The 15297-nt window shown below is 34.8% G+C and overlaps 1 protein-coding gene and 1 long non-coding RNA gene across 3 annotated transcripts in view; one reads left to right on the plus strand and one right to left on the minus strand.

The window, feature by feature from the left end:
• The window catches only part of LOC105257216, a 183893-nt gene that overhangs the window by 2464 nt on the left and 166132 nt on the right, over nt 1–15297 (plus strand). The window lies entirely within an intron of this gene.
• The window catches only part of LOC105257217, a 45573-nt gene that overhangs the window by 1298 nt on the left and 28978 nt on the right, over nt 1–15297 (minus strand). Inside the window, exon 2 of the long non-coding RNA XR_889647.2 lies at nt 255–497. This is a non-coding gene — a long non-coding RNA (uncharacterized LOC105257217). The remainder of the gene's footprint in view (nt 1–254; nt 498–15297) is intronic.

The raw sequence follows: 15297 nt of genomic DNA on the forward strand, positions 1-15297 counted from the left end.
TTATACGGTTTTTTTTTCGGCTGTGCCTCGAGTATCGAGTGTGTATCTCACGTGTAAACGTAAGAGCGACACAGTCACATGTTGAATAACAATGACGCTTTTTCTCTCGTTCCTGGGTGCACAAAATTGCGCGCATGTCTCGCATCATATAATCATAAGTACAATACATTAACAATAAGAATGGAATTAACATTATACCAAACTAGGCTGTGTAATATCCTACGGTCGTGTGTCACGCGTGGATACATACGTACACGTCGCATTTTACCATGTGACGGGGGCTTCTCTCCCTTTTCCCTCCCCTCGTATCTCGTTACTTCCTCCGGACGAGATACAATGAAAAAAGGGTAAATTATAGGCTGCTCGAAGTATATCTTCATACGTGTACGGAGTCTTCATCGAGCCCTTGACGTATCTTCAGGAAGTAGGGCTCAGCTGGCGTGCATTGACTGCAATAATTTCAACTTGTTTCTCTCTCCTCTCTCACGTATTATTTCCTGAGAAACAATAACTTTTTTATATACATATGTATATCACGTTCTTATGCCACACATTTTATGCTAATCAATTTTGTGGATATTTCTGTTAAATAGCAATTATAATTAAAAAAAATAACGAATATATTTAATAATCAAATGTGCTGTGTATTAAAAGCTCTCGACAGAGATTCCTCGCAATGTTTCGCGTTTCCTTCCGTTTAAGCAATCTTAATAACATAAGTCATCAATAACCGCAGTTTAGCATAATCGTCGTAATTACAACAATATTCCCATCGCGAGGAAAGCTACCGTTTGTACTCTGGTCTTTAATTAAATGCAAGGCTGCATTTCCACGCTCTCAAGTGTTAGCAACATCAATTATCGGTAATCGCAGTTTGCTACTGTAATACTAGTAACATTCCCATTCAAATTGATGCTCACGATAATTGTTTGTAAATTGAATGCGACATGTGAAGAGAATTACGTTTAATCGTAACGGTGTTGTCATTGAGGAATATCAGGAGAGGACATTCGCGATTCGCGGTTCGATTGCAGAGTCGCTCGAGAGCGCAAACCACCAAGTTATGCCAACTCCCGACATTAGTGTCGCAGTATGACAATCGATCTTTCCGGCTAACCCGCTGTGCTGGACGCGTGCTCGACTACCGCAGGTTTCCGCTACGAAAATTCAATTCCGCGTTTATTTCAACCTTCAAATGATTAAACAAATTTCTATTGCATGTAACATACAAAAAAGTGGCGAAAGATTATATAATAATATAATGTAAATTTCTTTTACGTTTTAGAAAAATGTGTATATGACTAGATTTGAAATTCTATCTATATGATTATGTTAAATCTGTATATAATTATATTAAATGTTTATTTTATTTTATTTTATTTACATATATATGATGTGATATGACGAAAATGTATTTTACGTTCTCGCATATAAATCCATCTCTCTAATTATTATTGCGAATTGCAATCAAATTGCGATTATGATTAACAAACAGTTAATTATATTTTGATGATATACGATATTGCCATATCGCGAAATATTAATGGGCTTAACTTGTAAAAAAAAGTGCAACTCATATGTATACAAACAGTCTAGGCGAACGTCCCTTAAGATTATCGTATACATTCATATCTAACAGATTATATCTCATTTCATTTATGCACGCAATTACGTATCTCGAATACGTATTCAAGATGCAATTGTCCTGACGATTACGTTCAAGTATATATAGATATTTACGACATATTTTCGCGCCCTTTGATCTCGCATCTCTGTCCATATTTAAATATCTGTTTTATGGGGAGGGCAAAATCTATCTTATTCTAAAGATTTTTTAAAGATATGAGTGAGTATTACTGTTTCGTGTTAAATGTCAAGATGAGTATCGATTTTTTGATGCAGCTAAAAAAACAGATTTTTTTGTGCATAACCAGTTAATAAACGAAAAATCACGTGCGTTGACTCGAGGTTGCGTCGATAAAAGATGACGTCAATATTTGCGCGACTTATCGATTGACCCTTAAAACCACATGGCAGATCTCAGGCACTACTGCCGGCACTTTGCCGTGACAAACGTGATCTTTTTTCTTGCAACGAGGAAGTAACTCTCGTTTCCAGCATTACTTTTTTTTTCTCCTTTGTTACGGCACGTACAGGTTCGAGCTTTAAATAGAAAAGACGAATGCTGCTATTATAAATTGTCCGGCAAAATTCCCGTTGTTACTTTTGAAAACATATCGGTTGCATCAAACCTAATACTTTACACGATTTATAACAATAGATAAAAACCTGCCATTTATCTTAATTTCAATATTTCTACGAGAGAGAATAATTTTCAAATCTTATAAAATATTTATCATTATTTATAGAATTATAGATTTATAGAATTTATTATTTATTTATTTTTTAATAACTTCATTTTTTATTATAATATACATTATTTAAATTATTAAGAATTTTTTTCGAATATTCTATAATTTTCTATTGCAGATACTTAAAGAATTATCTATCAAATCTATTGTTATCTCTACGATAAAAATAGAACAATTTATAAGGTCGCTTTCTCTCCGATTATATATCACTTAAAAGCGTTTAACGCGATGACTACAGACATCCGGATTCACATTAGGCGACACTACATTCATTTCCATTATCTCGCATACAGTAGAGCTATTACATCGCTCGTAACATCGACTTACGATCAACACGGTCGTCTTCCGAACATTTAAGATCCTCTCCCTCTTTCTTTCTCCTCTTCACGAAAGTACTTGGGCCGGATAAACCTTTTAAAACGTCAACTCGTCAGCACGAGTCGGGATATCTCATATTCACAAAAGAAGGAGTAGAGGAGAGAAAAATCTCGTGGTGAACGCAACTTTTCCCGAATTTGTCGCGACTGTCTTAAATATGCAAACGACCGCGCACGCGTGGGTTTTTAATTGCTCATATTTTTAGCTTCGATCTAATGGTTCGCTCGCGGCGATAAATTTTTCCGTGAATCGATCGTTTATTTTCCTTCGTCTCTTTCCGGCATCATCGTTGCTATGAATCGTGTATCTGGGTCCCACATTGAGAGAAAAAGACAGAAAGAGAGAGTGCAGTGACGTATTTCCCCCCATCAAATTGGATCTGAAGGGCTTCGCTATTTATGAGCCAAAAGCAAAAGGAGACAGATGGGAGAAGGAGATAAAAGAACCGACAAAAAACCAATTATGGCTCGTATACGATGGCGTGCATTTGCAATAAAATATCGAGCGCGATCGATTTGCCTGATAGATGATTAATATATCTAATGGATCAATAACGTGCCGCAGCAAAATAACAAACGAGATTGTGCAATGCATCATCGTATATATTCATTGTTATCGAACTCAGCTGTGTAATATTGACCCTTTAGTCGTGTGTACATAATCAACAAAAATTGAAAAACTTTCAGTAAAAGCAAATTAAATTTTAATTGCGTGATTAAGATTTCTCGTCGTTAATTAACGACATTAATTTGTATTGATTCATTTCTATTTTGTTTGTCGACAATTTTAAAGAAGTCTTTTCGTTAAAAAAAAAATAATGTTACATTTTACAAGATCAACAAACTTCAAACGGTAATAATAAAACGGTATACAATTTTGTATTTGTTCGCATATCGCGTTGTATTGTTTACATAATCGCACTGAGAAAAAATCTGGTTGCAATAATTAGAATTCTGGTAGATTCAACCATGTCTGTTGGAAAATAAACGAATCAGAATTCTTGTAGGAATTACCAAATGAATCTGATTAATTTCTTCCTGTTAAATTTATCAAATTTTCTGGTTAATAATATTAAACTCGCCAGCACCAAGTCGTCTAAAATTTTTTCCATCTAATCTCAAAAGTCTGTTTAATATTCTGAATTCCAACAAGATTTTTGGGTAAATTCAATCCAGATTATTGAATAAATTATTTTAAATTCAGTTTGTTCAGAAATTAAACTGATAAACAGTGATGCAAGAAGAGGATGCAGCTCAAACACACACAATCAGAGAGCTAGCGTCCTCTTTCTGGCACTACTGCTCGTAAGAGAAAAAAAATATACTTTGGATTTAATGTTAATACTAGTTCTTTATATACATTTCATGGCAAATATTGAATACGAGTTAAGTTAAGAGTGGCAAGCAAAAAAATTAATGTAACAAGAAATTGTATAGATCCAACCAGAAAATACTAACCAAATCCTTATAGTAAAATCTATTAAACGTTCTAATTATAAAAAATCGAGTCTTATCATGATAACTAAAAATTCTTGTTTGATTTAATCAAAATACCTTCAATCATATACGTCTTGTTGGTACAATCAAACGATTTTTCTCTGCGGATATCGCGACGATCCTGATCGATTCGCGCACAATTCGTTTTGTTAACGCACTTTCATGTCTCTTTGTACTTTGATATCAAAGACACAGAAGTCGGATCAGGACATCGTGGCGCGGGGGAGGGGGCTGCGTGTACATATTGTCGAGTCGTAAGAGATCAGAGTGAAAGTTCGGGACACGATTCGCGCTGCTCGCGCGAGTCCGTCTCTCTTCGAAGAGGAGTCCGCGTGGCCGATATATCGGGCATGAGAATCGAACGGACCCGAAATAGTCGTGAGCGTGCTCGCACGCCTCCCAGCATGCGGCGATACTTACGCAATTATGTTACGAGAGCATATATCGGCCTATATTCCCCTTTTTTCTTTCTTTTTTTCTCTCCAGAAAGAATCTACTCCATGGTTTCACTGGGTACACTGCTTCATTATCGCTCTTGTTTTGTTGAAACGCAAGCGAGAGTGTGTATTTTATGTGTGTGTACACTTTTGACTGACTAATGGTCAACCATTCGATGCTACTTACGCGCTTATAGCGGAGAAAGGATTCTCGATGTTGCAGCGACTGTTTTTGTAGCCGGGGTACGCGGCATCTTTTCGCTTTCGGTGTTTACAGAAATGCTCTTGCAATTTCCATATTTTCGGTACTAGTATGCATTTGTCCAATGTTGAGATTGTTTGCGCTTCCGCGATTCGAGAATTTCATTATCGAGAAATGGGAAAGAATAAAACTCGCTTGTCGTCTTTTATAATTTCATATCGGAAAATTATATAAAGAATTTAGAGATGCGACTACGCAATAAATGCCTCCAAGTATTATTCGTTTCGAAAGTCTAAACGACGGAAGTGCAACCCACTCCGCTTTCGCAGAATTGCAACATACGACGGTGTCAATTGCTGAATCGGAATATATGGGAGACATTTGTCGCGATTCATGACTCACGATGCCTACATTTTGATTTCTATGTCAATGACGAGATAAGCTGTATACCCTTTTCTATTCCAAAATTAGATTACTTTGTGTAGGTTGACAAAGATAGATCTTGTTCAAGATATTCAAATAATATCGATATATGTATAATACCCTCGCAAATCATACAAAAATACTATAAGAATATTCGGAAGTGGATGTAGGCGTACATATCGAAAATTTAACCTTGATATTAGAGCGTATAAATTTGCATTGTCCATATATTTCACGATATATATTAATAATTTAAAATGTCAAAGATTTTTCAATTAAAAAAATATTGATATCGTAAAAGCGGCACGAATTCTTATGGATGTTTTGTATGTAGAATTCCAGCAAAAAGTAGTTGAAAATCAATATTGACGAATATATCCATTTTTGGTGTATTTTGAATATGAAGAAATTGTGTGGAATATTATAATTTGATCTAAGCTACAGTGCAGAGATGCATTTTTTAAGATGTATTTATTGCGTTTTTACTGAAATGTTCCGAATTTTGTTAATCGAAATGATTAACTTTTGGCAGAGAATTTCGCCTTGTGACAGATACATGGCTAACTTCATTAAATTATATTTAATATCTTTTTAACCAGTTAATACTTGTATAATATTATTTGACCAAATATTTCTTTTGTATCTAAACTTTTGCAAATTTTAAACAAATTCTGAATATTATTTCCATGTGTTTTTGTCATTTGAATCGACGTGGTTATACGTTTCCCATAAGAACACATGTTAATTCGGTGCAAATTAAAATCCTTATAACTTGTGAACGCTTTAGTGAATCGATTTAAAAATTGTATTGAAGATTCTAAACACATGTAAGGACATTCTGTACAATTTTCATTAAATTCTCAACATTTTGAAAATAGGTACAAAACATCCTTAAGGGATGAATTCTTTCTCGCCATTTTTCTTCGTAGCTATATACATACATTGAGGGAAAAATTATCTTGAAATAAAAAAATTTTAGTTAACTTAAAAAAGCTATTCCTTCGGTGGGTACTAATCACGTATTTACTTATATTCAAAACGTCTGTTTGCTTAAGTTAAGTATTTATTTAAATATGTTTAAAAAAATATATATGCTTAAAAAAATATAATTTTTAGTTAAATTTTTATATTTTAATTTTACAAAATATTTATTAAAATGCATTTTTTATTCCCAAAAATTTTAAATTTTTTAATTGAAAAAAATAACATATTTAATTTAATAAATTATAATATATATTTTACGAAAATAGTATTTAAATATAAAAAATATATAAATAAAATAATATACTTAATATAACATGCATATTTAATTAAAATTAAATGCTTTTGCTTAAATGAAATAAATATAATTCCTTCCATTTAAAGCAAAAGTTTCAAGAAAACAAATTTATTTGATTTAAAAAAATTATTCCCTCAGTGTAGAGAAAAAAATTTATTAATTAGGATTAACGCGCTAATTTTGATAGCTATCCGATTCTTTGTCGATCGTAGAAAAATGAGATCTAGTTCGAGTCCGAGCCGCGTCCTCTCGTGATGACAATGTCATTTTCATTTTCATCTTCGTCTTCGAGAAAGTCTCTCATTGCGAGAAAGTCTCTTACATCTGCGTAAAATCCGTGGCAGATACCGCGTCGAAACAATGACCGGTATTCGGAGCGTGCATTTATTTAAATCGCGAAGAGAGGCAAGTGTTGCTCTTTGCGCGCCGAGTGCGCAGCGAGGAGGTTAAATATATCTAGCTTGGCCTAACTGTACCTCCTTCTATCCTCATTCCTTTCGAGCGGTCCGTTTTTGCTAAGTCAGATTCGAGTGCAGCACTCTCCAGCCGAGAGCTGTGCGAGGGTCGCTCCGATGACGAATGGTGATAGGAGAGCAGCAAAGTTTCCAAAATTAGTTACGGGAAACCGTCGTAGAGACGGTCGTTTGTAAGTTTTATGACTCACGGGTTAGATAGATAGAGATTGCTTATTGTCGAGTCACGATAGAAATCTCGGATTGTACGCGTGTACACACATATATATGCGTATTTTGATTTAATATTTAGTATGAAATTTTAAATACAAAATTGATTATATCGCGTATAATCGGCATTTAGCGGACTTGTGATATATTGCATATTTTACGGTTCAATTCTAGGGATACAAATTAACGTGATTATTCAGCGCAAATACCGTAATTAATAGCGATCCGATTAATTTATATAAATAGGACCCTTAATTATTTAGCGATAACACGTTTGTTGATGGAAACTTGAATACCGAACAGCGTATTGATTGTTTTGAAAATTTATTTCATTTAAACGTTCTCGTAATTAATACAGATGAAAAAGTGATGATTGCGCATAGCAACGTATAAAGAGAGCTGCCGCTCCCCCTCTCCCTCGTTAAAAATATTCGAGCCGGAAATTATGCGCGATATTTTCGCACTACGATAATAAACTAAACTACGCTCGCGGCGGATAGAGCGGATAGCGGACCAAACGAATAATAATCGTTAAATTGGAGCTGACGAGCGCAGCTTTCGTTCGTCGACGCGTGATACTATCCTCGCGCGTGTAATCCTGATTTATTTCTCGCCTGATTTCAATTACGGGAGACGCGAGCGCTGAATCATAAAACCGTGTATCTCGTCGAATAAAAACAAGCATATTTTATTGATAGTCGTGCAAAATGAAATTTTTCGAAGCCAGTACGTTTTTTTTTGCGCAGAATTTTGTGAGAAACATACATTAGCTTCATATATACGCAAAAAAAAAACACAGAAAATAATTTGAAATATTATACGTGTTCGGAATTATATATTAAAAGAGAACTCTCTCTATGGGAAGAATTACATATCGTATAATTATAATCGCGCATCGTTTATATAATTATACGTCGTTAGAGTTATATAGCATGTAATATAAGCGAACGCTTTTTTTCACTTTGCGCTTTTTAAATAATACGGACGCAATTTGCGGCGAGTGAGAAACGCCGATGCGTCTGCGAAAAAATACGTACGGGTAAGTGCCACGGTGCGTATATAAGTGGGAAGTGTGCGGTCCGCCCGTGGATGCCTGTATCATGTGGGAAGAAAAAAAAAGGAGTACGAAAGTGCAAGTCGTTTGCGTAACGCGTGAGTTACTTACGGCGGCGTTCACACCGCCGTCAGTTAACAACGCACGTTAAGGATGTTTTGTATCCATTTTCAAAATATTGAGCATTTAATGAAAATTGTACAGAATATCCTTACATATGTTTAGAATCTTTAGTACAATTTTTAAATCGATTCACTAAAGCGTTCACAAGTTATAAGCATTTTAATTTGCACCGAATTAACATGTGTTCTTACACAGAAAAATATTATACATTCTACTGCCAAGAAAAGCGATTACTCAGTTTATTTTTCTTTTTTTAAGTAATAGTTTTCTTCAACAAAGAATATATTCTTGATAATAATCTTAAAATATACTCATCACAAATGTTAGAAAATCTCATTATCATGTACTCAAAAGAAGAATTTATTTTCTCTTCAAGAATATTGTAAAGTTGTATCAAAGAAAAATCAAACTTATTTTACGTCAACTCTTGCAGTAAGCAAACCAAATTTTTATTTTAATTTAATATTCTTGACTAAAATACTGCACTTACTAAAATTCAGAATATATTCAATTAAATTTAATGCTTGTGGTGAACTTATGATATATTTGCGGATATACAAACTTATGGTATGCTTAAAATAAATAATATTTACTTGAATACAATATACATTTTTCTCTGTGTATGGGAAACGTATAACCACATCGATTCAAATTACAAAAAAACACGGAAATAATATTCAGAATTTGTTTAAAATTTGCAAAAGATACAGAGGAAATATTTGGTCAAATAATATTATACAAGTATTAATTGGTTAAAAATATATTAAATATAATTCAATGAAATTAGCCATGTATCTGTCACAAGGCGAAATTCTCTGCCAAAAGTTAATCATTTCGATTAACAAAATTCAGAACATTTCAGTAAAAACGCAATAAATATTACAAAATACATCTCTGCACTGTAGCTAAGATCAAATTATAATATTCCACGCAATTTCTCATACTCAAAATACACCAAAGTGGATATATTCGTCAATATTGATTTTCAGCTTCTTTTTGCTGGGATTGTACATACAAAGTATCTTTAAGTTGGAGCCAATTCTTATGCAATCATTCTATATCGCGTCATTTTAACAAGTCGTTAACAATATATGCGATATTCTTTGTATGTGTATAATATAAAATATATAATAGTTTGTCAAAATATATATTTGAAATTGTATAAAGAAAAACAGGCCGTTCGAGAAATTTAACATTTTATACAACCAAGAAAATACGCGTATTTGTCTTACAAGTAGTTTCTATAGAAATAGATGGAATATGACGATTCGAATAAACTTATATACTTGTGTTGACAATACGATTTTACAAACGGATGAAGGAGTCTCAGGACGCGCACGTAAGCATGAGGTAGATTTTCGATAACTGATGAGAGTGACTTCCTCTATCGACTTACCTCCGATAGCACCGACGTTTCTTTAAAGGCTTCTGTTTATCACGGGTATCGTTTTACGGGATTGTTCGCGCAGATAACCGGTCGTGGCAATCCGAGCCAAGGTTTGCTTTGAGAAAGTTACGACCTCGACGACAGAGTCGAGTAGAAATTTTGATGGCGCTACGTAAGAGGCAATATAGTTAACAATAAAATTACGAGTACACTTGCTTTATAAAAAGAAACTTTTATCGCTATATTTGTAAATGCAGTAATAAGTTGAAGTGAAATACTTGAAATACAATTTTGTTGTCGGCACATGAAATATATACAAGAAAGAAAAAAGTGACAAGGATATCTAAGACAATATTAAGAATAACGGAAATGCATTACGGTACTAACGCGACTCTACTTGTTTGTTTATTTTTATATAAAAATTATAAAATTGAATAAATCGATTATGATTGACAACCAGATGTTTTATAAAAAGATTCTAAACAGCGGCGATACGGTGTTGCAAAGTCATCTTTTCATAGCGATGCAGCTTTGCAACAGTCATTATTTATCGAGTTTTCGTGCCGTTATGTCATACCGCGTTATTAGTCTGTCATTAATCCTTACCAATATGAAGATGCAGATATTGGAAATTATACGTTGCATGATGCAATCATCCCTTAATCATACACAACCGTAAAAAAAGAGGGATACCCTCGTAACCTTCCAAATTGCAATTCACACGCGTGATTAAGCGCGATATGCATAACTACCCACGACTATTCGCTATTATTGCAGTTGTCTATTTTTTTCGTAGATTTTGTATAACCGCCGCTAATTATAGCGATTGCCATATTATGCATTCTCGCGGAATACAGTTATGTAAACGAGAAGAATAGGGAATTATAAAATAATGATAAAGTAAAAAATATACGGCAGGAAATTTGCACGAGAAGTAAAAGAAAAAGAAACGGTCGAGATGAAACGGTTCGTGAAGAATGCGTCGTTCTGATTGCCGTCCGTGATTAAAGATCGCAATCTCGAGATCGAGTCGATTCTTCGACGGCTATCGTTCACTTCCCACGACCGGGTCCGATCCTAACGGCCGACAGTGTCTCTAAACACGCCCGATTGAAAAGGCAGAGGCGGCGCGTTGCGAGGCCGGATAAGTGTCGGAGCCTCTTTCCTCGTGAGGCGTGAGGCCGAAGCGAACTCGATCAGCGACCTCCGTCAGGTTCAACTCGGCGGCTGTTCGCTCGTTTGCCTAAAAAGAAAATCCGCGAAATGATATTCCGCGTGACGGCTATCGTGTCGCAAACTATCATATGAATTTCGATATAGCAGACATCTCCCCGAGGACAATTGCGATTTCGTGTACACACGACCTCAATGTTAGAATAATTTAACCGGAATTTCTGCAGAACGTCTATTAAAAATCCGTATTTTTTAAGCATAATAATAAATTAATAATAATATTATTACTAAATTCTGCAATAAATTGTAATAAATATTTACATACACATAAAGTGCATCACAACAATATTTCCTTTATTATATCCCGTGTAATATATTTAAAGGTTGGATATTGTTGCTACACAGAGAAACATGTATATCGTATTCAAGTAAATATTATTTATTTTAAATATATCATATAAGTTTACCACAAGCATTAAATTTAATTGAATATATTCTGAATTTTAGTTTAAGTACAGTATTTTAGTCAAGAATATTAAATTAAAACAAAAATTTGGTTTGCTTACTACAAGAGTTGACGTAAAGTAAGTTTGATTTTTCTTTGATACAACTTTACAATATTCTTGAAGAGAAAATAAATTCTTCTTTTGAGTACATGATTAATGAGATTTTCTAACATTTGTGATGAGTATATTTTAAGATTATTATCAAGAATATATTCTTTGTTGAAGAAAACTATTACTTAAAAAAAGAAAATTAAACTGAGTAGTCGCTTTTCTTGGCAGTAGAATGATATTTTTCTCTGTGTACCAACAAGTTATCTAAAGTAGAGATGATTAATGATAAAAATGCATACAATTGTAATAAAAATATTGAAAAAATATCTTAATTTTGATTTGGTGAGAAAGAATATTCACACGTGTTATAGAGAATATTGCATTTCTGGCAACATTGTTTGGCGTGAATCATCACGACGCTTCGCCGCGGTGAATTACCGTTAACTCTTAGCACGACGACGTTGAATCCGCGAGCACGTGAGAACACGCCTTTTTGCCGCGCTCGTTATTTCCGTCAGCGACTCGGCAGCCCCGTTGTCTGTTTACATGCCCGAGCCTTTTTCGAGCTCGACGATTTTAAAGGAAACGCGAAGGAGGCGTACTCGAGTATCTCTGGTAATCCAAAAATATCGATAACGTAAGATAACGATGTACAAACGATTTATCAAAAATTTCTCGAATTTGTATACGATACAGTGGTATGGGTCGTTATATATTTGCGAGCTACAGTAAAATGTTTGTTTAATAAATTGTTTCGATTGCAAAATTTCTCACTGCTTTTAACATCAGTCAAACGTCTCGCTCGTAATGCTGGCGTAAGAAGTTATGAAACGCGACGCGAGAGCATATGAAACATCTCCTCAATTACGGGCTCGCTCTATTCAGAGATACTCAGACACATCTAGTAAAATTGGCTCTTCTTGTCCCGCGTGAATTTGAGGCCGGTTTAACACTTTTCTTACATCGCGCATTAAATCGCTTTGTTGAACATGCTGACAAACGAGACAGGAATGTACCGCAATTACTAACGTAAAGTAACGGTGGCGCAAGTCGGCAGGCAGAAAAGCCTCGATCAATTATTGCTGAAAGTTTCAAAAATTATCGTGGACCTCGATACTAAAAAGTAAAGTATCTTCTTAATTATAATATATTGACAAACTCTGTATCTTTAATGTTATTTTCATGTCGTATCATATTTTGTTTAAATGTTTTCTCTTAAATTTCCAAATCTCTCTTTTACATATTTGAGAATAAAATCCTTTTAAGGATGTTTTCTACCTATTTTCAAAATATTGAGAATTTAATGAAAATTGTACAGAATGTCCTTACAAATGTTTAGAATCTTCAGTACAATTTTTAAATCGATTCACTAAAGCGTTCACAAGTTATAAGGATTTTAATTTGCACCGAATTAACATGTGTTCTTATGGGAAACGTATAACCACGTCGATTCAAGTGACAAAAACACATGGAAATAATATTCGGAATTTGTTTAAAATTTGCAAAAGTTTAGATACAGAGGAAATATTTGGTCAAATAATATTATACAAATACCAACTGATTAAAAAGATATTAAATATAATTAAATGAAGTTAGCTATGTATCTGTCACAAAGCGAAATTCTCTGCCAAAAGTTAATTATTTCGATTAATAAAATTCGGAATATTTCAGTAAAAATGCAATAAATATTAAAAAATATATGCACTGTAGCTAAAATCAAATTGTAATATTTCACACAATTTCTCATACTCAAAATACATCAAAAGTGGATATTCGTCAATATTGATTTTCAGCTACTTTCTGCTGGGATTGTACATACAAAACCTCCTTAAAAATTTAATTGCACGGAATGAAATTTTATTGCTCGGCAGGTTTTAATGCTTCGGCGAAATTCGATCCGTCCAGAATTGCGAAAGGATTGAGGCATGCAACTTTTAACATACGCGCGCGCATTGTGCTCGCTTAATCTTTCTTCGTGGTCATCGCCGGGTGGTGCTGATACATACGAGAGGAATAAATTGCGTGGGATGTGACGCTTATAGAGGTAATTGAGTACGTGTCGCCTCGCGTTGATGAGCTATTATAAGGATCGCTGAGAATCAGGCGTCCTTATAAAAAATCGCTCGCTTGCTCGCGCGCGAAGAACGCGCTTGACAAGGGGACATTACTCGAGACGCGACGTCGTGCATCAGGCCTGACGGGCGCGAACAAGAGGAAATTACGCTACAAATTCGCACTCTCGCCAGACGAGATCCAACTGACGACCGGCGGTGCGCGGAACAAAAGTATAGATGACGTCCGGAAAGCGGTCCCTTCAGGCTTGACTGTGTAAAGTGTACGAGTCGACTGTTCACTGTCAACTGCAAAGTTCCCCAGGACTGATCGAGCGAATAAAAAAAAAAAAACAAGTCTTGCAAAACGCGATTAATTTTTTTTTAAATTTAATAATTAATAATTTTCCTTCGCCTGTTGCTTTCTATCGATCAAAGTTTCCAAAATGAATCGAGTGAATCGAGTTTTATCGTTAAAGATCTCGTAAGTAGATGCGGCCCTGACTATATCTTCATAAAGTACGCAGCGGCATTTGCGACCCGTCCTGAGTAAATTACTCGACAGTTGTCGCACAAAGTGTACTTTGCTTCGCTCGGCTACTCCGCGTAATATCGCTTTAAAGTCTAAAACTAACGCATGCGGGATCATTCGGAATCATTCCTGTAGACCGACATAGCGTGCACGCGGAACAAAAGAAGAGAAACGAAACGTAACGCATAATATATAAATGTAGAAACAATGAAACGCGCAGCTGTTTGGTGCAATAATTATATATAGACATGGAAAGAATAGCGAGACAAAGGAGCGTACTTGTGTAGAAATTTTTGTGCAAAAATCGTGGAAAGTGATCTTATATACGCTTCCATACAGTGGATTAAAATGATAAAAGGAAAAGCAAAAGAATGTATATTTATTCTCGTGTAGGCGGGCATATCCTTTTATAATTTCATCAACGCGCGCAATAACTTTCGGTTGTTTTTGACTTGGCTGAGCCTTCTACCGGACTTATACTCTTACTACCGTCGTAAAGTACCGGGCCCTTAAGGGCAGCCGCGGAAAAACAATTTTGCGGCGGCTCTTTCGGAATCGGCCGCCGCTCCTCTTTTTTAGCCCGTTCCGCGATTTATAAGCGGCCCTCGCGAGCGGACACGGATTTATAATAATTACAAGCGCGCAAAAAAAAGCGCCGCACATGTGAGCAAGCGGGACACGATCGGGAACAGAATGATCCACATGCGTGGATCAACGTAACGCGAAATAGAGATTAAGGATGTTTTTTTGTACCTATTTTCACAATATTGAGAATATAATGAAAATTGTACAGAATGTCCTTACATGTGTTTAGAATCTTCAGTACAATTTTTAAATCGATTCATTAAAACGTTCACAAGTTATAAGGATTTTAATTTGCACCGAATTAACATGTATTCTTATGGGAAACGTATAACCACATCGATTTAAAAACACACGGAAATAATATTCAGAATTTGTTTAAAATTTGCAAAAGTTTAGATACAAAGGAAATATTTGGTCAAATAATATACAAGTACTAACTGGTTAAAAAGATATTAAATATAATTTAATGAAGTTAGCCATGTATCTGTCACAAGGCGAAATTCTCTGCCAAAAGTTAATCATTTCGATTAACAAAATTCGGAATATTTCAGTAAAAACGCAATAA

Source organism: Camponotus floridanus, unplaced genomic scaffold (assembly GCF_003227725.1).
Source record: "Camponotus floridanus strain SB8 unplaced genomic scaffold, Cflo_v7.5 scaffold11, whole genome shotgun sequence".
Classification (NCBI taxonomy): domain Eukaryota; kingdom Metazoa; phylum Arthropoda; class Insecta; order Hymenoptera; family Formicidae; genus Camponotus; species Camponotus floridanus.